This window comes from Gossypium raimondii, chromosome 4 (genome assembly GCF_025698545.1).
Source record: "Gossypium raimondii isolate GPD5lz chromosome 4, ASM2569854v1, whole genome shotgun sequence".
Lineage (NCBI taxonomy): Eukaryota > Viridiplantae > Streptophyta > Magnoliopsida > Malvales > Malvaceae > Gossypium > Gossypium raimondii.
In genome coordinates, this window is record NC_068568.1 from 32,545,934 (window position 1) to 32,569,905 (window position 23,972).

Consider the following 23,972-nt stretch of genomic DNA (forward strand, 5'->3'; position numbering starts at 1 on the left):
TATGATTAAATCCATATCTCCTTAGTGCAGCTACCACTTGGTTGCAATGAAAGTATGTACCCTGATCACTAATCAATGCCTTTAGTGAGCCAAAGTGGGTGAGTATATGCTTATGAAAAAATTTAAGCACTGTCTTTCAATCATCATTTGGGACTGCAACAACTTCAACAACTACTAATATATAAAGATTTTCAAATGAACTTGGAAATGGTCCCATAAAATCCATATCATAAACATCGAAGAATTCAACCTCCATAATTGGTTGCTGCAACATTTCATTACGTCGGGATATAAAACCAGTTCCCTGACACCTATTGCACTGATTCACAAAATTGTAGGCATATTTGAATAGTAAAGGCTAGTAGAATCCTAATTGGAGAACCTTAGCAATAGTTCACATGCCACCAAAATAACCTCCATAAGGAGCATCATGACAGTGCTTCAGGATTGAAAGCATCTCCTCTTTCGAAACATAACGCTAAATGATGTTGTCATTGCATACCTTGAATAAATACAGCTCATTCCAATGATACTTCACAACTTCACGAAGGAATCTTTCTTTTTTTATGGCTTGTGACACCCAATGGGAGTTTTCCATACACTAGGTAATTAACCAAATCTGCATACCAAGGGGTTGCATCTACAGAAAATAACTTCTCATTTGGGAATGCGTCGACAATTTGTAGTATGTTTCCATCTTCACTACCAACTTCAAATCGAGACAGATGGTCTCTAACTTGATTCTCTGAACCTTTGCAGCCTTTTATCTCGATGTCAAATTCTTGCAATAGTAAGATCCAGCATATCAGTCTTGGTTTTGCATCCTTCTTCACAAAAAGATTTCTTAACTCTGAGTGATCATTAAATACGATAACCTTTGTGCTGACAAGATAAGAACAAAACTTGTCGAAAGCAAAGATTACAGCCAACAATTCTTTCCCTGTAGTGGTATAATTGATTTGAGCATCTGCAAGCATTTTGCTAGCTTAATAGATGGCATGAAATATTTTTCCCTTGCGTTGTCCTAGAACAGCACCTATTGCAAAGTCGTTTGCATCGCACGTAACTTCAAAAGGTTGAGACCAATCTGGTGCAATGACAATGGGTTTATTTACTAGCGACTTCTTTAATTGAATAAATTCATCCAGACATGTATCGTCAAAGAAGAATTTTTGATTATGTTCCAGCAATGAGCATAAGGGTTTTGAAATTTTTGAGAAATCTCTAATAAATCTTTGGTAAAACCTTACATGCCCAAGAAAACTGCAAATACATTCACATTTTTTGGTGGAGGTAATTTCTCAATGATTTCAACTTTAGCTTTGTCTACTTCAATGCCTTAACTTGAAATGCGATGGCCTAACACAATGCCTTCAATTTCTATGAAATGGCTTTTTTCCCAATTTAGAACAAGAGGTGTATCTTTACATCGCTTCAATACTTTATCCAAATTGTCCGCATAATGATCACAATCATTCCCATAAACTGTGAAATCATCCATAAAAACCTCTAAAGAATCTTCAATCATATCCAAGAATATTGCCATCATGCACTTTTGAAATGTGGCTAGTGTGTTGCAAAGACTGAAAGGCATACGGCGAAAAGTAAAAGTACCAAAGGGACAGGTGAAAGTAATTTTCTCGGTTCCTCCGGTGCAATGGCAATTTGATTGTACCCAGAATAGCCGCCTAAGAAGTAGTAATAGGCTATTCCAGCAAGCCTATCCAACATTTAGGCATTGAAAGGAAGTGGGAAGTGGTCCTTCCTTGTGGCAGCATTAAGTTTTTAATAATACATACAGACTCGCCATCCTATAAGAATGCGTGTAGGAATTAATTCATCTTTGTCGTCGGTAACCGCAGTGATGGCACTCTTTTTAAGAACGCGTTGCATTGGACTCACCCAATCACTATGAGAAATAGGGTAAATAATTCTAGCATCAAGCCATTTTATGACTTCTTTCTTAACAACTTCCTTTATCTTCTCGTTTAATCTTCTGTGTTGCTCAATCGATTGCTTGCCTTCATCTTCCAACTTGATCTTATGCATGCAAAAAGATGGACTAATGCCTCAAATATATACAATACTCAAATCAATACCTCGTTTATGTTGCTTAAGAATATGGACTAATTTTTCTTCTTGAGTTACATCCAATGTTGTGGAGACAATAACTGGGACGGTATTGTTAGCACCAAGAAAGATGTATTTAAGATGAGTAGGTAGTGGTTTCAATTTCACAATAGGAGCTTCGTTAATAGATGACTTGAAAATTGGAGTTGTTCTGTTGGTTAAGTTTAAAGATTCAATCTACCATCCATGCCTAAGTTCAATATTATTAACTTCAACCATACTGTCACAATCATCTAAGAATTCATCATCAGATGTCACTGCAAACTCCTCAGAAAGTATTGTGCTTTGGTCATTGAATTCCTCCTCAATTAGATCATCTAGCGTATCGACAGTATAGCATTCTTCTTTATCCTTGTATTGAATATATTAAAAGGCACTAAAGGTAATGTGCTTATTATTAAGTCTCATGGTCAGTTCACCTTTGTAAACATCAATAAGAGTTCGTCCGGTGGCTAAAAATGGTTTTCCCAAGATTTTGGGAACCTTCTTGTCTGCCTCACAGGAAAGTATGATAAAATTAGCCGAAAAAATGACTTTATCCCCACGAACTAAGATGTCTTTGATTTGCCCTTCAGGTTGAGCCTAGGATCAATCTACTAGTTGCAATGTCACTGCAGTAGGTTTCATGTGACTAATTTCCAACTTTCTAAAAGTAGATAGTGGCATTAGATTTATGCTAATTCCCAAGTCACATAAATCCTTGCCCAAATAATAGTTCCCAATTGAACATGGGATAGTAAAGCTCCTATGATCTTTTATTTTGGGCGGCAACTTATTTGTCAAAAAAACACTACAGCCTTCTGTGAGTGCAATAGGTTTCCATATCACTGAGTTTTTTATTCTTGGACAAAATCTCCTTCATAAATTTCCCATAATTCGAAATTTGTGCAAGAGCGTCTACTAAAGGAATATTGACCTAAAGTTGCTTCAGTGTGTTCAAGAACTGTTGGTATTGCTTATCCTGCTCATTCTCTTTGAATCTTTGTGGAAAATGTAAAGGTGGAGATACATCTGATTGCAGCGACACCATTGATTGCATTGATAGTTTCAGGTGTCAGACATTAGGCATATGAGTGATAATTTGTGGAACTTCTTTGTCTGGTACATCGACAAGCTCTTCAGATTTAACTTTATCACCAGGGATCACTTCACTAGTACCTTGAGGTACTACAGTAGAAGCTATAGTCGTCTCGCCAGTTTGTTTACCACTCCTAAGAGTGATAGCCTTGCAATGTTCTTTCCCACTCAAACTGGGATTTTTCGTGTCACTAGGTTGTGTGCTCGGTGGTCGAGTATTCAGATTTGAAGTAAGTTGTGATAATTGTGCCTCCAACGCCCGAATAGAATATGAATTCCTATGCACAATAGCTTTTGTGTGAGTAATATGCTCTCGTTTTAAAACCTCAAGAGCTGCTAACATGTCAGAAGGAGAAGCTTGCGTGTACTGTTGTTGTCGATGTCCTTGAACATGTTGATTCAACATTGAAGAGTGTTGTGGCTGTATTTGGTCCTGGTGCGGATGCATCTGGCTTTGTTGTGGATGCATCTGAGTGTGCTGATGTTAGTTTCGCTATTATTGATTGTAATTCCCTTATCGTGGATTATAATTTCCTTTAGTAGATATATTCCCATATCGAAATGTCGCAGCATTTTGTCCAGCAATCTGAGTTTCCCAAGATTGTTGATTGCGTGCAGAATTATTATAAGAGTTGGCATAAGAATTGTTCAGATGTTATTGACATAAAAGGCATTCTTTGCGTGTTGTGGACAATCTTCATAGCTAAGGTTTTCACTGCAAATCTCACAATAAAAAGTAGGAACATCAACTTGTTGAGCGACTTGTATAGGTGCAACGTCACTAGTCCCTTGCATATTTTTTATTATATTTGCAATAAAAGAAATGTAACAGCCCATTTTACAGTGGTATTGGAAACAATGGTTCCGGGGCCACAAAATCTGATGAGTAAGTTTGTAAATATTTTTATTTAATACTTATGAGTCAAATATTGTTTTTAAAAAGGTTTTTGATTTGATAAATTATGATTTATAAGCGATCTATTAAGTTTAAGTGGTATGACCCTAAGGTCAAGTAGTTTTAGAAAATGAGGTATCGGGACCTCATTTTATAAACCAAACTGTAAATATTTTTATAAATATTTACGGAGTTTCATTAAGATGGTATTAAAGTTTCGTTGAAAATTTTTAACGTTTCAATAGTTAATTAATTAAAAGGACTAAATCAGAAGATGTAAAATTTAATCACTCATTGGATATGAGTGATTAAATTGTTAATTGAATCTGTAAAAGGGAATTAAATGGTAATTAGACCATTCAAGGTGTTAGTGGAAAATAATGGGCATGAATTTAATGATTTGCTTAATTATTAACTAAGGTTAATATGGTAATTTATAATTAAATTAAATTAAATTAAATTAAATAAAGTTTGTATCATGTTTTCCAATTCATTTCTTTCATCGATTTAAGAAACGAGAAAGCCATTTTTAAAGGATTGAAATCTTCGGCCAAACTTAATTGTGTGTATGTAAGTCCGATTTGGCCTCGTTTCTAATAATTTTTATATTTTTGAGATTGTTGCAACTAGGTCCAACTAGCCCGTACCTTCGATTTTGAAAGTGTTAAAGATTTTGAATGTTTCCATTGATGAGTATTGTGATTTCTGATGTTACATGATGAATTTGGAATGTTGATTAATAATTAAAAATATTTTGTTAACTGATTTTGTCGAATTTATTGATTAGGGACTAAATTCTTAAAATAGTAAAAATACAAGGGTTTATTCTAAAATTATTACAAAAATGGACTGTATTGAATACTATGAATATTTGGCTACCTTGGGTTTGTGTTAAAATGGTTAATTTACATGTTTTGGGCTTAGAGACTAAATTGAATAAAAGTAATACTTTAGGGCAATTTTGTAATAATGTCAAAAATAACTAAATTCCATAGTTTACTTTTTTATACTGCGTATTAATAGATTTAATGAAATTATTAATTTAGATCAAGATCGAGTGGAAAATTAAGGAGAATGAAAGATTACCAAAATGCCCCTACACTTTGTCATTTCTACAAATTAGCCAGGTAAGTTTGTATGAACTGTATTATGTATAATTTTGGTTAAATGAATGTTATTATTTGATTTTATATTGAAATTGAAAAAATATATATAAGTTATTATATAATTTATCTTGTTATGAAACGACGTAAATCCAATGGTGTATCGGCGATCATCGACCAATGAAAAAGGATAGCTTCAGCTAACGAATATCAAAATCGATAGCTTCGGCTATAGAATATGAAAAGGTACAGCTTCGACTATCGAATATGAAAAGGAATAGCTTCGGTTATCAATTATGAAAAGGGATAGCTTTGGCTATTGATTATAAAAAAGGATGGTGATGACCATCAACTATGAAAAGGGATGGTGACGACCATCGAGTATTAAAAGTGTAACACCCCTTACTCGTATTCAACTCCGGAATAGGGTATGAGGTATTATTAGAACACTTACACATGTAAACGTATTAAACTGAGTTACAAAATTTCATTCAAATTTAAACTCTTCAAATTATTGACATGCTTTTATAATTCTTTACAATTTATCCTCAAAATATTATATTCATAACAAATAGGGCCTACGAGACCCGATACTTACTCATGTAATTCAATGCTTCATTTCAATTTTATTCAATTCACAATCTTTCATGTTCACAATGCAAATCAATTTCTCAATCCAATATATATATTTCAATACCACAATAATTCTTTTAATTCAAATCATATCACTAGAAACTTCCATTTAATTCATGTACACTTCAATATCGTTAAGTTCAATACTAATACGTATTCACCATTTAACTCAACATTTATCGATTATACCATTCATTAACACATTTATAAAATTCTTAGTATTACAATGAAAACATCACTTAAGCTTAAATAACAACATCAAATCAACTCATCATCCCCTTTTTCGTCATTTTATTCTTCAAGTATGAACTTAGTATTTCATTTCCTTTCCACACCCATTTCCTACGATCACACAAAACAATAACATATCATTCAACCATAGTCACAAGCTAGTACATTTAAACATAATTCTTTTTGGAATTAACCACATGATAAACCATTTCAGGTAAGTTTACATAATTTAAACATTACCACCCTTTCCATGATCACAAGCATATTCCTATCTAGGCACTTACCATTTCAATGCATAACTTATAAATTTAACGTGGCATAATTCAGCCACCACTTGGCCAAAGCTTAAGCGTGTACACTACACATGTTAGCCAAATAAACATATAGAGTAAGCATTATAAGTATGGCCGAGTTCAACATTTATTCATGTATCAAACATACCAATATGAGTTAATCCATAAACTATTCATGGCCTTACTTCGTACCAAATCATATACCAAATATACCACACTCACATACTATGAAACTTTAGTTTCCCATATGAGCTTAAATCATGATCAATAATACGCAAATGTAAGAATCATTTCTATTTTAACATTTATCGATTATAATCAAGTATATAACCAATTATACACAAATAATTCATATATATAATTAATTTTCCTCCTCCTCCTCTCCATTCCACATCCTTAGTGTACATAACATTCTTAGAAATAACATTTTCTATAGTTTCTTTATTCACCCTTATGTATATTCAAAGCTGTCTATCCGAGTCAGTATCACTAAATTATTTTTGTCAGGAGCTAAAGAAATCCAAATTAAGAACCGTTAATTTTCCCTAAAACTGGACTCACATATCTTCTTACCATAACATTTTCATAATTTTTGGTTTAGCAAAATAGTACATTTTATTCTTTAAAGTTTACCCTGTTATGCAGTCTGATAGTTCTGACCACTCTTCACTAAAAATGAATTATCTCATTTTACAGAATTCAAATGGTGTTCTTGTTTATTTCTATTGAAAATATACTCATTAAGGATTCTAATCATATAAATTATAACTCATAATTATTTTTTACAATTTTAATCATTTTCTAAAATCGAGCAGGGGTTTTGAAATCAATTCAATTCTACCTCACTAAAATTCAAATATCTCAAAATGTATAACTCTTTTGCTTGCTTTGTTTCTTTTATGTAAAAATAGACTCCTTAATCTTTCATTTCATATCTCATTCACTCTCTAATTCAATTTCCACCATTTTTTGTGATTTTTCAAAGTCACACTATTGTTACTATCCAAAACTGTTTTGTTGCACATTTTACTTTTTCATAATTTAGTACTTCTTTCCATCTTACTCAAGGGTCGATTAAATATCGAACCCAATATTCATCACGTAACCTTATTCGATTCACTTATATTTTTACTTATCCAATTTCCCAGATGAACACTTCGGAATATTAACCGTTATACGGTGGAATCAGCACTTAGCAACCACCTCATGTTCAAAGGATCCCGGTGGAATCAGCACTTAGCAACCACCTTATAATCAATGATACGGGGAATCAGCACATAGCAACCCCTTTCACAATCAAGGATACGGTGGAATCAGCACTTAGCAACCACCTTATAATCAATGATACGGGGAATCAGCACATAGCAACCCCTTTCACAATCAAGGATACGGTGGAATCAGTACTTAGCAACCACCTTATAATCAATGATACGGGGAATCAACACATAGCAACCCCTTTCACAATCAAGGATACGATGGAATCAACACTTAGCAACCACCTTATAATCAATGATACGGAGAATCAGCACAGAGCAACCCTATTTTGATCAATGATTCAGGGAATCTGCACTTAGCAACCCCTTACATTTAAAGAATCCCGGTGAAATCCGAGTGTTCAATTGGGAACCTTACTTCACAACATTTTACAAACTTTTACAATTTATTCACATTTTGTAATCTACATCAAATATTTATTCTATATTCAATCATAGCTCAGCAATATATTAAATAAAATTAAAATAATGTATTATTCACACACAAACTTACCATCATGCTTTCAAGGTCAATTCCTCATCTTTCTTGGTTTATAATAACACACTTAACTTATTTAACACTCACATTATTCAATATAGTCTTAAAATCACACTTTCACAAAAATTACATTTTTACCCCTAAAGTTTCACAAAATTATGATTTTGTCCCAAAGCTCGTAAATTAAACTTCATCCCTTATTCTTATGTATTATGGCATGCTGAAAAATTTTCCCTTCTATGGCAACATCAAATTCCCACTCTAACACTTACTTATGAACATTAAGTATTTTTACCGATTATGTCGTTTTACTCGTTTTCACTTAAAATCGCTTAGCAAAAGTTGTTTAACATAATTTAAAGCTTCATATTCTACCATAAAACATCAAAATAAACACATTTCACCTATGGGTATTTTTCCAAATATAAACCCTAGAGTAAATTATTGCTAGAATAAGCTAAATCAAGTTACCGAGACTCCAAAAACATAAAGAACATTAAAAACGAGGCTTGGAATCACTTACTATGGAGCTTGCAAGCTTGAAAACTCTAGCAATGGCTTCCCCCTTGTGAAATTCGGCCAAGGCTTGAAGATGATTTTTGGCCTATTTTGTCTTTTTAATACATTTTAATTACCAAATTACCAAAATACCCCTAACTTAAAATTTTCCTATTTTACTTATCTCGTGTCCATTTTTGTCCACAATGTAACCAATGATCTAATTACCATTTAAGGGCCTCCAATTTAAAATTTCGTAACAGTTGACACTTCTAACATGTAGAACTCAACTTTTGCACCTTTTACAATTTAGTCCTTTTGGCTAAATTGAGTGCCCAAACGTCGAAATTTTTTAACGAAATTTTCACGAAATCATTCTGTGAAATTGTAGACCATAAAAATATAATAAAAAATAACTTTTTCCTCATCAGATTTGTGGTCTCGAAACTACTGTTTCGACTAGGCCTAAAATCGGGCTGTTACAAAAAGGGATAGCTTTGACTATCGAATATGAAAAGGGATAGCTTCGGCTATAGATTATGAAAAGGGATGGTGACGACCATCAACTATGGAAAGGGATGGTGATGACCATTGATAAATGAAAGGGGATGGTTTCAACCATCAAATATGAAAAGGGACGGTTATGACCATCATTTAGCACACTTTGTGTGAGCTCTGATAAGGGTTCTGATTGACTTCCCTATGAAAGATATGGAAAGGTATGTTTTACCAATGATCAATGTATCAATATTTATGTTTATAGAAGGTATGATTTAATTAATGCTATGCTATGTTTCATGTCTTAACATGTGATGATATTGTTAAGTTATGTGTTTAGTCATTAGCTTCTGGCTATGGTTAATGTATTGTTTATGTCATATGTGTATGCACAAGAAATGGTAAGTGTTCAATAAGAACCAAGACATGTTTATATAAAACTCAGTGGGATGGTGATACATGGAAATACATGATATGTTGTGATGGATGATAAATCCAATTGAATCATACTCAAGTCTTTTAACCATTTTTCAAGTTAGTCATCGGACTAGCTATATTAAGCTATAACGACCCCAGAAACATAGAAAGCATTAAAAACGAGACAAAAAATACTTACATGTGAGACAATTAATGATGGTCGAATGCTTACGCTTCCATGGAGATTTCTATTTTCTTAATTTCGGTGGTATCATTCAATAAGGAAGATTATACATTTTTTTTCTTTTCTTTTAATTAACTTATTTACTAATTTACTGAATTAACCTTGATATATAACCTTTAAAACTACCTAATAAATATCTATATTTGTCCACTCAACATATTAATGGTTTATTTGCAACATAAACCCTCTAACCATTAAATTTCATAGCTATTAAACCCCTTTGCCTTATAGAACTCATGTTTTGCACCTTTTTCCAATTTAGTCCTTTTTATCGAATTAAGCATACAAACAGTAAAATTTCTTAACAAATTTTTTATACGATACTACTAACATGTTGTAGGAATTAAAATAATAATAAAATAAATATTTTTACGTCATATTTATGGTCCCAAAACCACCATTTTGATTTCACTAAAAATGGATTGTTACCCTCATAAAAGAGGATAAGAATCAACCTATTTGAGGTAACTAAAGGGGATTGGATGACAATGCATTAATGCACATAGGAAAATTGGAAAAAAATTAATTACAAGAGTGTGAACATTAGGACTTGAACCTTGGACCTCTAATTTATCTAAGAAGTCACTAAACCACTAGACTACACATTCCTTTTTTTTCAATCTCGCACATATAATAATAAAAATATGGGATGTGATAGTATCGTAGGCCATGTTTGGAGTATTTGAACGAGTGGCGAGTGCCCAATTGGGGGATAGCAATCATGCTACCATTGCTAAGATGCTCCGATCGAGTAGGGCCAAGCTGTTTAGGGGCATTGCAAGGATGACTACCACTATAGTTGAATATTGGCTGGAGGCTACAGAGAGGTTTTTTGATGATATGGAGTGCACCTCAGAGCAGAAACTTAAAGGGAGTGTATCATTACTGCGTGATGAGGCCTGCCTGGCAAGCTATTGTGAGGGGTACCCAAGCCGATCGTTTGACGTGGGACTATTTTCTAGATGCTTCCAAAAAGAAATATGTGAGCACAAGGTAGGTTGAGGCCAAAAGGCTTTTGTTCATCGAACTAAGGCAAGGTAGCATGTTTTTGGTTGATTATGAGGTAGAGTTCCTGAGGCTCGACTTTTATGCCCCGGGACTGGTGGCAAATGAACAAGATAAGTGCGCTCAATCTAAGTTTGGGCATAGATCTGATTTGATGGTGCAAGTTGCTCTGCTATAAGAAAGGCTCTTCGAAGCTATGGTGGAGAAGGATAAGATTTATGAGGAGGTCAGACGTATTGAGCGTGAACAAAAAGAGTAAGTAAGAGCTCTTGCTAAGGGAGATTCTGACCCTAATGGGCAAACTCAACACCCAATAAACGGGCTAGAGATGACTGACCTCGCCAGAACTTTGTCGCAGCTAGAGATAGTACCCAGAACTTTGCCACCTGTGGCAAGAGACATCTGGGTGAGTGTTGGCAGGGCATGGGTGCATGCCTAAAGTACGGATCATTGAACCATAAGATCCAAGATTATCCTCAGCTAAACGAGCAAAAGTAAGCATAGGGTCAGAATCGTGCACCAAATTAGAGAGCTGGTCAGCAGTCACAGTGAGCTCAATGGCAGAATAGAGGAGGTAATGTAGGTCAGAGACAGTGAGCATCGGGTCAGGGAGGTTACCGAGTTGATGCGAGGCAATTAGTACTTATGTATGTGGCTAGACACTGAAAGGATCATGATACTGTCGATGTGATAGTAGAGACTTTTACTATTAATGTTATTCCTTATTTTGTATTGATAGATAATGGCTCTACCCATTCATATGTATCTTGTGTGATTGCGGAAAAACTAGGCATCCGGGTAGATGAAACTGTGAGTGATGTGACTGTATTTAGTCCATTAGGAAAATTTGTGTATATAAATAAGATTTATAGGCTATTTCTATTGCAAGTGCAAGGCGAGGTCCTTCCAGTCGGCCTTATGGAACTACCCTTCAGAGAATTTGATCTCATATTGGGAATGGACTGGTTGAGTGAGCATTGAGTTATCCTACACTATGACACTAAGTGAGTTACTCTGAGGACTTCTTCTAGGAATGAGATAATCATAGTTAGGGAGAGCCAGAATTATCTTACTAATGTGATTTCTGCCTTGGTAGTAGAGAAATTAGTGCGTAAGGGGTGTGACGCCTATCTCGTGTACATCACTCACACATATGTGGATAGTGCAACAGTGCAGAATATTTGTGTATTGAAAGAGTTTCACGACGTCTTTCCTAAGGAGCTGCCTTGTTCAGCTCCTGAGCGTGAGGTTGATTTTGGAATTTAGTTGCTGCTTGGGATAACACTGGTACACCCTATACCCGACCTGATTGCCAATCCTAAATACGAAATGCCACACCACCGTCTCATGTCATATACAACATTGAAAGTTCATTCTAAAAGAAACGTCTTTCATATTATCTTTCGTATAGGTTTTTGTAAACTCAAAATTATATGGAGTTTTTTTATATATTTTACAACCTTTTGACTTAATAAATATGTTAGTATGGAGTAATTGTTACTAAAATAAGTGAAATTTACTTAATTATTAATTCGGACATGAATTTATAAAGTATGTGAAATTATGCTTAATTACATGATTCTTGTACATAATTTATATTATTTTCATGTTAAATATTAATATATGAATTTTCACTATGCAGGAGGACCATGAAAGATGTGATTAACATAAATTATGCATGGACATACACACAAATACTTCATTTGGATGGTAAGACCATGCAAAACTCGGTCATAAAGGTGTTAATTTGACCCAGTAAAAGATGTGCTAAAAGATGAATATGTTTGATTAATTATTGGATTGAGAAATTGTCCAATAAGGAGGAGTCAAGCCCAATTTTTCGTACAAGTAGATGGCTGCCCAAAAATATTTTTTGGGGTATTTAACTGAAGGTCCTTGTAGTTGGAAAAATATAATAAATCGACCCACCAACTTGATCTTTGAAATTGTCTACCTTATGACTATTAATAGCATTGTTTTGAATTAAAAAAGAAACAACCAAGTCATCCCCTTTTCCACAATTTGTGGTCGGCCATGTATGAGAGAAAAGAGAGGGATTTTGAATTCTAGTTTTAGTAAACTCTACCCTTTCCTTCACCTATAATTACCACATACATTTCCACTTCTCAAATTATCCGTCAACACTCACCTTTCATTCAGTCTCTCATTCTCATTCCCCTTTTCTCTTCCCTTGCATAGCTATTGATCTCCCTTCCATTCTTTATCCAACAAAAGTCTTATCAAGACCATCTCTTGGCCAGCCACCTTGAGGAACCCTTAGCAGAGGAGCAACGAAAAGAACGGAGTAACACATCAGTCAAAAAGATCTGAAATGCTGCTGAACTAAATTAGAGTTTACTCTTTCCTTCTTGTTATTTAATTTAATTATGTTTGTCATGTGTTTTTTGTTATTGACATCAACAATGTCAGTTTAATTTAATTTGCTAGGACGATTATCTTAATTCAATAATATTCATTAATTCATGTTTAACATGTTTGTGCCTCAGTCGATCATGTTTTCAATTAAAATCAAGATGTATTTCATTCATACGTGATTGGATGCATTCAGATTAGTTGAGCGATCCTAACCAGACAATGACTAGTAACATAAGTTAAAAGAGCAATTCTTAATTTAGATCATTAAACCCGACTAAATTAGAGGTTTATAATATCTTTAGTTAGCTCTATTATCTTGCATAGTTTTTAGGTGTATGTGATTAAACTATTGCAAACGCAAATGTCCCTGTGACCTCTCATAAATACTAAGAAACCCTTAGTTTAATATGATCAGTAAAATGCATATTTCACTAAGTAAAAGGTCCAAGAGGACTTAATTTTGTTTCCAAACTCATGAATGATCAAGCTGCCATGGAATATTTTTGTACATTGTTAAGCATGATGAAAATGTATTGAGTTGATTAATATAATTAGCATAGCCTATTTTATGTTTATTGTTTTTGTTGCTAAAGTCATTCATTCATATATTTAGATAATTTACATTTAGATTAGAATTGCATTAAGGATCAATTTTTTCATCCAAATAATTTAGTTAAACATCACCATTCAAATTATTGTGTTTCATACCAAATTTTGAATTTATAATTTTACAAATAATCGATTAACATACACAGTCCCTGTAGAGACGATAACTCATTTTACTTACTTATTATTGGAACTATACTTGCACAAATCACGTTACAAGTTTTTGGTGTCGTTCTCGAGGACTGTTGCCTTAATCATTTTTTGTGAAATTATTTTTGCAGTTTGTTTTTATTTAATTTCTAACAATACTAATTTATTCTTTATTTTTTATTTATTCATTAGGTGTTTATAAGCATAGATCGAACCATCAATCTATTACCTGTAGACACTGCAATTGAGCAGACATTTAGACAGAGAAGAGGTGAGAGATTTTCTCGAAGACAAGTCGAGATGGACCTTGGAAATTAAAATGACGGACAAGGTAATAGATTGAATCAAGGCACCCCAATTCAAATTGAAACTAGTGATGTTTCAAATACTCCAAGCGGTGGGCAAATTTAGTGATATGCCTACGGAAGATCCACATCTTCACCTTCGATTATTCATGGAGGTGAGTGATTCGTTCAAGATAGCTGGTGTAGCTAAAGATGCATTAAGGTTAAATTTATTTCCGTACTCTTTTAGAGATCAAGCACGAGCGTGGCTGAATTCATTGCCACCAAGTTCAATATTTACATGGAAATAATTAGCAGAAGGGTTTTTGGTAAAGTATTTTCCACCGATCAAGAATGCAAAGTTGCGAAATGAGATAAATACTTTCTAACAATTGGATGACAAGTCCTTATATGAGGCGCGGGAAAGATTCAAAGAATTTCTTCATAAGTGTCCTCATCATGGGATTCTTTTAACACCCCTAACACGTATTCGTCGCTAGAATAGGGTTATGAAGCATTGCCATAAAAACGTAACTCAAATAATTCTTTTCCAACATTGAATAATCATTCCAAAACCCACTCAAACACATACATATCATCCCTTATTAGAGCCCTTGAGGCCTTAGAAACACTTTAGAAATGATTCGAGACTAAATCGGGAACATCTAAAACTTCATAGAGAAAGATGGAACAATTCACACTGCATGGGTCACATGGCCGTGTGGCCAGGCCGTGTGACTCACACGGCTGAGACAAACTGTAACGCCCCAAAATTTATGTCTCTAAGTTTTGTATGTTTTGTCACAAATTGCTTATTTGCTTTAATGGCTAAGTGATTTGGGTGTGTTTGGGGGTGTTTGGAGGCTTGGGTTCAAGTCTTGGCCTTGGGAAAATTTTTAATTTTTCTCTTAAATGAATCTGAACACTGGCACTTAGACATCTTATAGATTAATATTTGTTTTATGACACAAAGAGACCATTGGTCCAGTGATAGGTGGAATGTGAGGTATCTTTGAGGTCTGAGGTTCAAGTCCTGTGATGTGCAAGGAAATAAATATTTTTGCTGCGTGAGTTATGTAGGTAGTAGTGTTGGACTGAAACACTGTTGTGGCGAGTTTGAACTGGTCATAGAGAGGGAGTTGAGGAGGAATTGGTGGAGAAAATCAAGGAGGGATAAGGGAAGGATTTTCAGGTGAAAATCGGGTACATTTAAAACTTCATGGAAAAAGATGGAACAATTCACACTGTAGGGGTCACATGGTCGTGTGGCCAGGTTGTGTAACTCACATGGGGCCATGTGACCAGGCTGTGTGACTCACACGGCTGAGACAAACTTTAACGCCCCAAAATTTATGTCTCTAATTTTTGTATGTTTTGTCACAAATTGCTTATTTGCTTTAGTGGCTAAGTGATTTGGGTGTGTATGGGAGTGTTTGGAGGCTTGGGTTCAAGTCTTGGCCTTGACAAAGTTTTTAATTTTTCTCTTAAATGAATCTGAACACTGGCACTTAGACCTTCTATATATTAATACTTGTTTTATGACACAAAGAGACTATTGGTCCAGTGATAGGTGGCATGTGAGGTATCTTTGAGGTCTGAGGTTCAAGTCCTGCGATGTGCAAGGAAGTAATTATTCTTGCTGCTTGAGTTGTGTAGGTAGTAGTGTTGGGCTGAAACACTGTTGTGGCGAGTTTGAACTGGTTATAGAGAGGCAGTGGAGGAGGAATTGGTGGAGAAAATCAAGGAGGGATTAGGGATGGATTTTTAGGAGAAAATCGGGAACATTTAAAACTTCATGGAAAAAGATGGAGCAATTCACACTGTAGGGGTCACATGGCTGTGTGGCCAGGCCGTGTGACTCACACTACTGAGACAAGCTGTAACGCCCCAAAATTTATGTCTCTAATTTTTGTATGTTTTGTCACAAATTGCTTGTTTGTTTTAGTGGCTAAGTGATTTGGGTGTGTATGGGAGTGTTTGGAGGATTGGGTTCAAGTCTTGGCCTTGGCAAAATTTTTAATTTTTCTCTTAAATGAATTTGAACACTGGCACTTTAACCTCTTATATATTAATACTTGTTTTATGACACAAAGGGACTATTGGTCCAGTGATAGGTGGCGTGTGAGGTATCTTTGAGGTTTGAGGTTCAAGTCCTGCGATGTGCAAGTATGTAATTTTTTTTGCTGCTTGAGTTGTGTAGGTAGTAGTGTTGGGCTGAAACACTATTGTGGAGAGTTTGAACTGGTCATAGAGAGGTAGTTGAGGAGAAATTTGTGGAGAAAATCAAGGAAGGATAAATGAAGGATTTTTAGGATAAAATCTGGAAATTTGAGAGTGAGTGGGGAAGTGTGCCATTTGGGGGTTTTCCAACTAGGAGAATTTGACTGGGGAAGGGGTTTTGTGCCGAATTTGTTCATTAGTCAGTAAGGTAATCGGTTTCGGGTCTTTGGTTTCTCTTTACTTTGTTTGCTCTGGTATTGTTTAGCCTTTCTTTCTCCCCTTTTGTTTTCTTTGTGCCAATTTTTACAAAGGGCCTTGGGAACCTCTTGGGTCTGCTCATCTACCTTTTCCTACTTTCCCTTTATTCTTTTTACTTGGGGTGGCCAAATAGTTCTTTGGTATCCTCTCTACCGAATCCCTCTTCCCGTTCTTTTTCTTTTTGTGCCGAATCTTCTCTCCTCTTCTCTTCTTCTCCTCTTCATCTTTGTATCACAAGTATTGTCGACTACCATAGACTTTGATCACCAGCTACTGATGCTTTCTCTGGATGTGCTACTTGTTGCGGTATTAAGGTTTTCCTCGAAGAGTGGTGCAATGTAAGCATTGTGAGGTCGTCAAAATCACTCTCTCATTCCTCAATCAAGGTAGGTAAACTGGTCTTCTTTTATATGAAGGCCGACTGTTCTATGGTTCTGCATATGATCATGTGTGGATTTCAACCACATGATTAGTCAATATTGTTTAATGAGATTGTTGTGTTGTAGATACCTGACAACAAGTTTGAACTTAATCCTCATCGGTTGTAAAAGTGGCTAAGCCAATCTTGTTAGTGGAGGCAAGTATTAGTTTAGTTTTGATCTTGGATGTAAAGAAGGAGATTAGTCCTATTGTTAGCGATTAATAGAAAAAGTGTTTGAATGTAGATTTTGGGTGTTCGTGTATTTAGGTGCGCCTTCGCAAACAGGTGTGTAATCACTCTACTGCAACCGTAAATCGGTGAAAAGCCGACAGGCCGTAAGCATGGCGTTTGAGACCACATGGGCATGCAAACGCTCGAGTGGTAAGTAAACTTGCTAATTGAGGGTAACATTATCGTAATACCCCCGAAAGGTAAAATTACAGAAATACCACTAAGGGGTAAAATTATCGAAAAACCCTCGAAGGGTAAAATTACCGAAATACCCCCGAAGGGTAAAATTTCTAAAATACCCTCGAAGAGTAAAATTATCGAAATACCCCCGAGGGGTAAAATTATCAAAATACCCTTGAAAGGGAAAATTACTGAAATACCCCCGAAGGGTAAAATTACCGGAATACCCCTGAGGGGTAAAATTATTAAAATACGCTTGAAGGGTAAAATTGCGAAAATACCCTCAAAAGGTAAAATTACCCAAATACCCACGAAGGGTAAAATTACTGAAATACCCCTCAGGGGTAAAATTACCGAAATACCCTAGAAGGGTAAAATTACCGAAATACCCCCGAAGGATAAAATTACCAAAATACCCCCAAATGGTAAAATTACTAAAATACCCTCAAACTGTAAAATGACTATTATACCCCTAGGAGTTGATATGAGTGTATGACCGAATTGCTCTATGATATATATATACATGACTGTTACTGAATATGACATACTGCATACACGTATGATTTATGACATGACATACCGCATGGGGTTGGGATTCTGATATAAGGGAAGTATACTGTACTGGTGGCATTGCCATATATACTGTTACTGGCAGCTTTGATGCGATATTGGTGTGTTGGCTGGGTGGGTCGATTTTATCCCCACATGATGTGTTGGTGGTATGGAGTGGTGTGTTGGTTGGATTGGGATGGGTTGCATCACTGCAGTGTACTAATTACTGTATTGGGCTAAGGCCCACACTGTGACTGTAATGGGCTAAGGCCCACACTGTACTGATACTGTATAGGGCTCAGGCCCAGACTAATTCTACATGTTGCATAGTAATTGTTTAGAAGGGGATTACACACTGAGTTTCGTAAACTCACCCTATCCTTTAACTGTGCAGGTAATCCTCAATCTCAGGCACTTTAATAATAAGTTCACATTAGCCTTTATTTCTAATTTAATAATAAGTTGGGTTTTGTTTTTGTCATAAGGCTTTTAATTTGGTTTAAAATTTTAATTGGGCTATTGCTTTATATTTTAAATTGCTAGTTAGATGAAAACGAGTTTTCAAAATAATTATTGTTTTTCAAAGACATGAACTTTAATCGTTGGATTTAACAAATGCTTTCGCGTTTTAATTCAACTTAAAATAACATTAGCAATTTAAAGGCAAATATTTGGTTAATTGTACAGTTAAACTTTAATAAAGAGGTTTCCAAATTTAAGAAACAAGTTTGACCAACTAGTCCAAAGTTTGACAAACACTTCGATGTGACACACCAGATTCGGCCATAACGTCTGGGCTGGGTTTGGGGTGTCACACAAATGCCCGTGTCTCAGGCCATGTGGACATTCGAAGGAACGATCCACGGTCGTGTCCCAGCACGTGTAACGCTTTGACTTGGGTCACACGGCCAAGCCACACGCCCTTGTGATAGGCTGTGTAACTCTCAAAATGCTACCTTTAAAAACCTACAAGGGACACACGGCCGTGTCACATGGCCTTGTGTCACACACAACTAAGACACGTGCGCATATCGTAGGCCGTGTGGACAAGAAATAGGCCAATTTCAAGCCATTCTTTTCACCCATTTCAAGCTCACATCTACAAGACATTTGCACATATAATCAATCTTTCAAACATACCAAAGCATGCATATTAAGACCATTTCATTAGGTTATTTTTACTTACAACCAATATTCCATACAGGCACCTCAAATGCAAAATACAATTTATCTAAACATATATAAGTACTTAACACATTCAATTCATCAACACTTAATTCATTTTCCATTTCAAAACTCAGTATAGATTGACCACATTTATACTATTACAATTAGTTCATATTTACCTAAAGGCATAACTCCACTTAGACTTATATAAACATACCAAACATGGTCATTCCAAACATACCTAAACATGTGCGTGTTTAAGCATACCATACTTAGCTTACACCATGTCAGTATAACCTATCATTTGAATCATTATTTTCATGTATCTCAAATACACATATACCTAACTTAAATATATATATGACCATAACTCATCCATATATATTTGGCTTAATTTTAAATCAAGTTATACTAGAATTCACCACAGGCCTAATTCACATTCAAACATACAAAATGGGTCATATTTCAACCTATTATACTTGAGTAAATTCCATATCAAATCATGCTATAAATGATCATTTTGCAAACATGCCAACACTTACCACTTTGGCCATAAAAACCATGCATCAATTTGATTATATAAACACCAACCATTAAGCATAAAAATAACCTAAGTTTCACAAATTCATAGCAATATTACATGCCAATACCACCACCTAAACATTAGACATAGTCCACCTATACACGTCATTATAACCACGACCAAAGCATCAAAATATACCAATAAAATCAATGGATAGTGTGATGGATCTCCGACGATCTTCCAACCTGATCGAGCTTGTGATAATCTATAAAGTAAAGGAAAATAACTGCGTAAGTAATGCATGCTTAGTAAGCTCGTATAAACTTTAATCAGAATATTCCATTTCAATATTAAACTTCATAGAATAAACATAAATCTATGCCAATGTGATAGGATTCATAAATCGATATGATCAACAACTCACAAATGAGTAAGTTCATTAATGTCGCATATATTTATCAGTCATAACATGATAGGATTTTATGGGACTTAATAGATAATAATCAACCTTTCGATAAGATTATGCACTTTTCAATCTACTTTCTTTTCATTCTGTTCCTAATGCTTATTATAAGCCTAAACAACATTATCAATTCGACTTAGTGTATTTATCCATGTTATAGGTATATTCATTAATAGCATACGTAAATTTCTCACATATAGTACATCATTCAAACTTATTACTCCTTTTTCATCAAATTTCTTTTCAACTATGAATTTACCATTTCATTACCTTTCCTCACCCATTTCATATGCATAACACACAAGATATACGTATAATATCAACCATGACTACAAACTAGTTCATTTAATCATAGCTCTTTTGAAATCAACTACATGATAAACCATTTCATAAGAAATTACATACTTTAATTTATACCACCTTTTCATGTACATAAGCATATTACCAATTGAACACTTACCAGTTTGATGTATTTCATTAAGACTAAGCATGATATAATCCAATTATAAGCTTGGCACAAGCCTAAGCATATTAACAACACAGGTTAGCATACTTGAACATAAGTCATCTCAACTTCACATAGATAACCATTATACTTCAGCATGATCTAATTGGATTTATCATTTTTCATAACATATTATGTTTTCCATACATCACCATTTCAATGAGATTCATTCATACATGTCTTGGTTCATATTGAAAACTTACCATTTCTGTTGCATAATACATAATACATAAACATAACATTTACCATAGTCACAAGCTAGTGATTAAACACATAACTTAGCAATATCATCACATGATAATATAAATTTCATAAACATAATTCGTATGAACTCATACTTTACATAATTATGAATATACATACTTCATACCTTTCCACAATATCAAAGTGAATTCATCAAACCCTTACCGAAGCTTACACAAAGTGTGCTAAACAATGGTCAAAACTGTCTCTTTCCATATTCAATGGTCATCACCATCCCTTTTCATATTCGATGGTCGTCACCATCCGTTTTCATATTCGATGGTCGAGACCATCCCTTTTCTTTAATCGATGATAGAAACCATCACTTTTCATATTCGATAGTCGAAACCATCCCTTTCTGTAATCGATGGTAGAAACCATCCCTTTTCATATTCGATGGTTAGCGATACGTCGTTGGATTTTCCATCGAGGCATCATATGATAATATAATCTGATACAATTCAAAACAAAAATTTAAACCTCTATTTAAACGTATGAACTTACCTGGCTAAATTGTAGAAATGTCAAAGTATAGGGGCATATTGGTAATTTTCCATTCTCTTCAATTTTCCACTCGATCTTGATGTAAATTAATAATTTTATTTAGTCTATTAATTTAGATAGTTAATTGATGTATTTTCTAAAATTTAGTCATTTTTTACATTTTTACAAAATTGCCCGTAAAATTTTACTTTTATTTAATTTAGTCTCTAAGCATAAAACATGCAAATTAACCATTTTATTAAAATAATACACTAGCCGAATATTCATAGCCTCCATTTTAGCTCATTTTTGCAAAAAATTCACATCAAATCCTTGTACTTTTATTATTTTAGCAATTTAGTCCCTAATCGATAAATTCATCAAAAATCACTTAACAAAAAACTTTTAAAAACAACTAATATTTCAAATTCATCCTTTAGAATAGAAAATCACTAGATTCATCAATGAAAACATTGAAAATCTTCAACAGTTTCAAAATCAAAGGGACAGGCTAACTGGACCTAGTTGCAATGATCTCAGAAACATAAAAATTATTAGAAACGAGAACAAAATGACATACCATGCAAGCTTTTCAAGTTGCCGAAATATCCATTCTAAAAAATTGCTACTTTCTCCATTAGAATTCGGTGAAGGAAGAATTGTAAAAGATGATAATGGATTTTGGTTTTATTTTATTTTATTTAATTATTAAATTATCATTTTAACCTTGGTGAATAATTAAATAAATCACCATATTTATGTCCATATAAGTCCACCAACTCCTTAAATGGTTTAATTATCATTTAAGACCCATTTCCTTTATTCAATAAACCATTTAATCACTTAAATCAAATAGTGATCAAATTTTACATATTTTATGATTTAGTCATTTTAATTAATTAACTATCCAAACGTTAAAATTTTTCAATGAAACTTTAATACCACCTTAATGACACTCTGTAAATATTTATGAAAATATTTATAGCTTAGTTTATAGAAACGAGGTCCCGATACCTCATTTTCTAAAACCACTTGACCTTAGAGTCTTACCACTTGAACTTAATAAATCGGTTAAATAACATAAATTATCAAATCAAAAACCTTATTAAAATCATATTTGACTCGTAAATATTAAATAATAATATTTACGAACTTACTCGTCGAATTTGGTGGCCCTAAAACTACTATTTTTGACACCACTAAAAAATGAGCTGTTACAATTCTTCATTGTATCCAATTGGAGACGTTTTATAATGGTCTCAACACACATGCAAGATTAATGGTAGTTGCTTCTACGAATGGTGAGATTTTGTCTAAGTCTTATAACGAGGCTTACGAGATCATCGGAAGGATTACTAGCAACAACTACCAATTGCTGACAAATCGAGCTATTTTCGGAAGACGAGTAGCTAGAGTGCATAAAGTGGATGCACGGACATCACTCTCTGCTCAAGTATCTTCTATTTTCTCAATGTTAAAACAGTTTACCAGTAATGGTTTGAATAATTTTGAAGCTCAATCACCAAGTCAGTATATTGTTGTTTCCTGTGTGTATTGTGAGGATGGTCATTCTTTCGAGAATTGCCCTTCAAACCTCGAGTTTGTTTGTTATGTAAGGAATCAGTATCAAAATATTAGTGGACAAGGACCACAATCCAACTTTTACAATCCGTCATGGTGAAATCATTCGAACTTTTCCTAGAGTAACCAAGGAAATGGACCAAACAACCATATGGAGCATAAACCTAATCAATCCTAAAGGTTTAGTCAACAAGATCTAAAACACCTCAAGTTGAGTCATCAAATAGTTTGGAGGACTTGTTTAAGGTGTACATGGCAAAAAATGATTCCTTGATCCAAAGTCAAGTAGCAGCACTAAAAAATTTGGAGAACTAGATGGATCAGTTAGCTTCTAAGCTTCGTAGTAAACTGTATGGAGCCTTGTCGAGCAATACAGAAAATGTAAGGAGTATGGGTAAGGAACCTTCTTTTTCAGATTTACCTCCTTAGAAATGTTGTTCGTATCAACCTAAAGTTCCATATCATCAAAGACTTCAATAGAATAAGTAGAAACAAGAGGTACAATTCAAGAAGGTATTGGATGTTCTAAAGCAACTTCACATCAACATCCCATTGGTGGAAGATTTAGAGAAAATTCCCAATTACATGAAGTTTATGAAGGATATTCTATCCAAGAAGAAAAGTCTTGTAAGTATGAGATTGTTTCCTTAACGAATGAGTGTAGTGTGTTCTTACAAAACAAGCTACCTCCAAAATTGAAAGACCCTAGAAGCTTTACGATACCTTGTAACAATGAAGAATCTTACTGCGATAAAGCTTTATGCGAACTTAGAGCAACCATCAACTTGATGACCAAATCTACTTTCAAACTGTTGGGAATAGGTGAAGTAAGACCCATTACTGTGACACTTCAACTTGAGGATCATTCGTTAGCATATCCGAAGGGGAAGATCGAAAATGTTTTGGTAAGGGTTGATAAGTTTATTTTTCCTGCTGACTTTATTGTGTTAGAC

At 34.4% G+C, this 23,972-nt stretch overlaps 1 non-coding gene across 1 annotated transcript; it reads right to left on the reverse strand.

Moving 5' to 3' along the window:
• Positions 1–14,551: 14,551 nt before the first annotated feature.
• LOC128040716 (small nucleolar RNA R71) lies at positions 14,552–14,658 on the reverse strand. Its single transcript, XR_008195522.1, has one exon. It is a non-coding gene; the product is annotated as a small nucleolar RNA R71 (small nucleolar RNA).
• Positions 14,659–23,972: the final 9,314 nt, after the last annotated feature.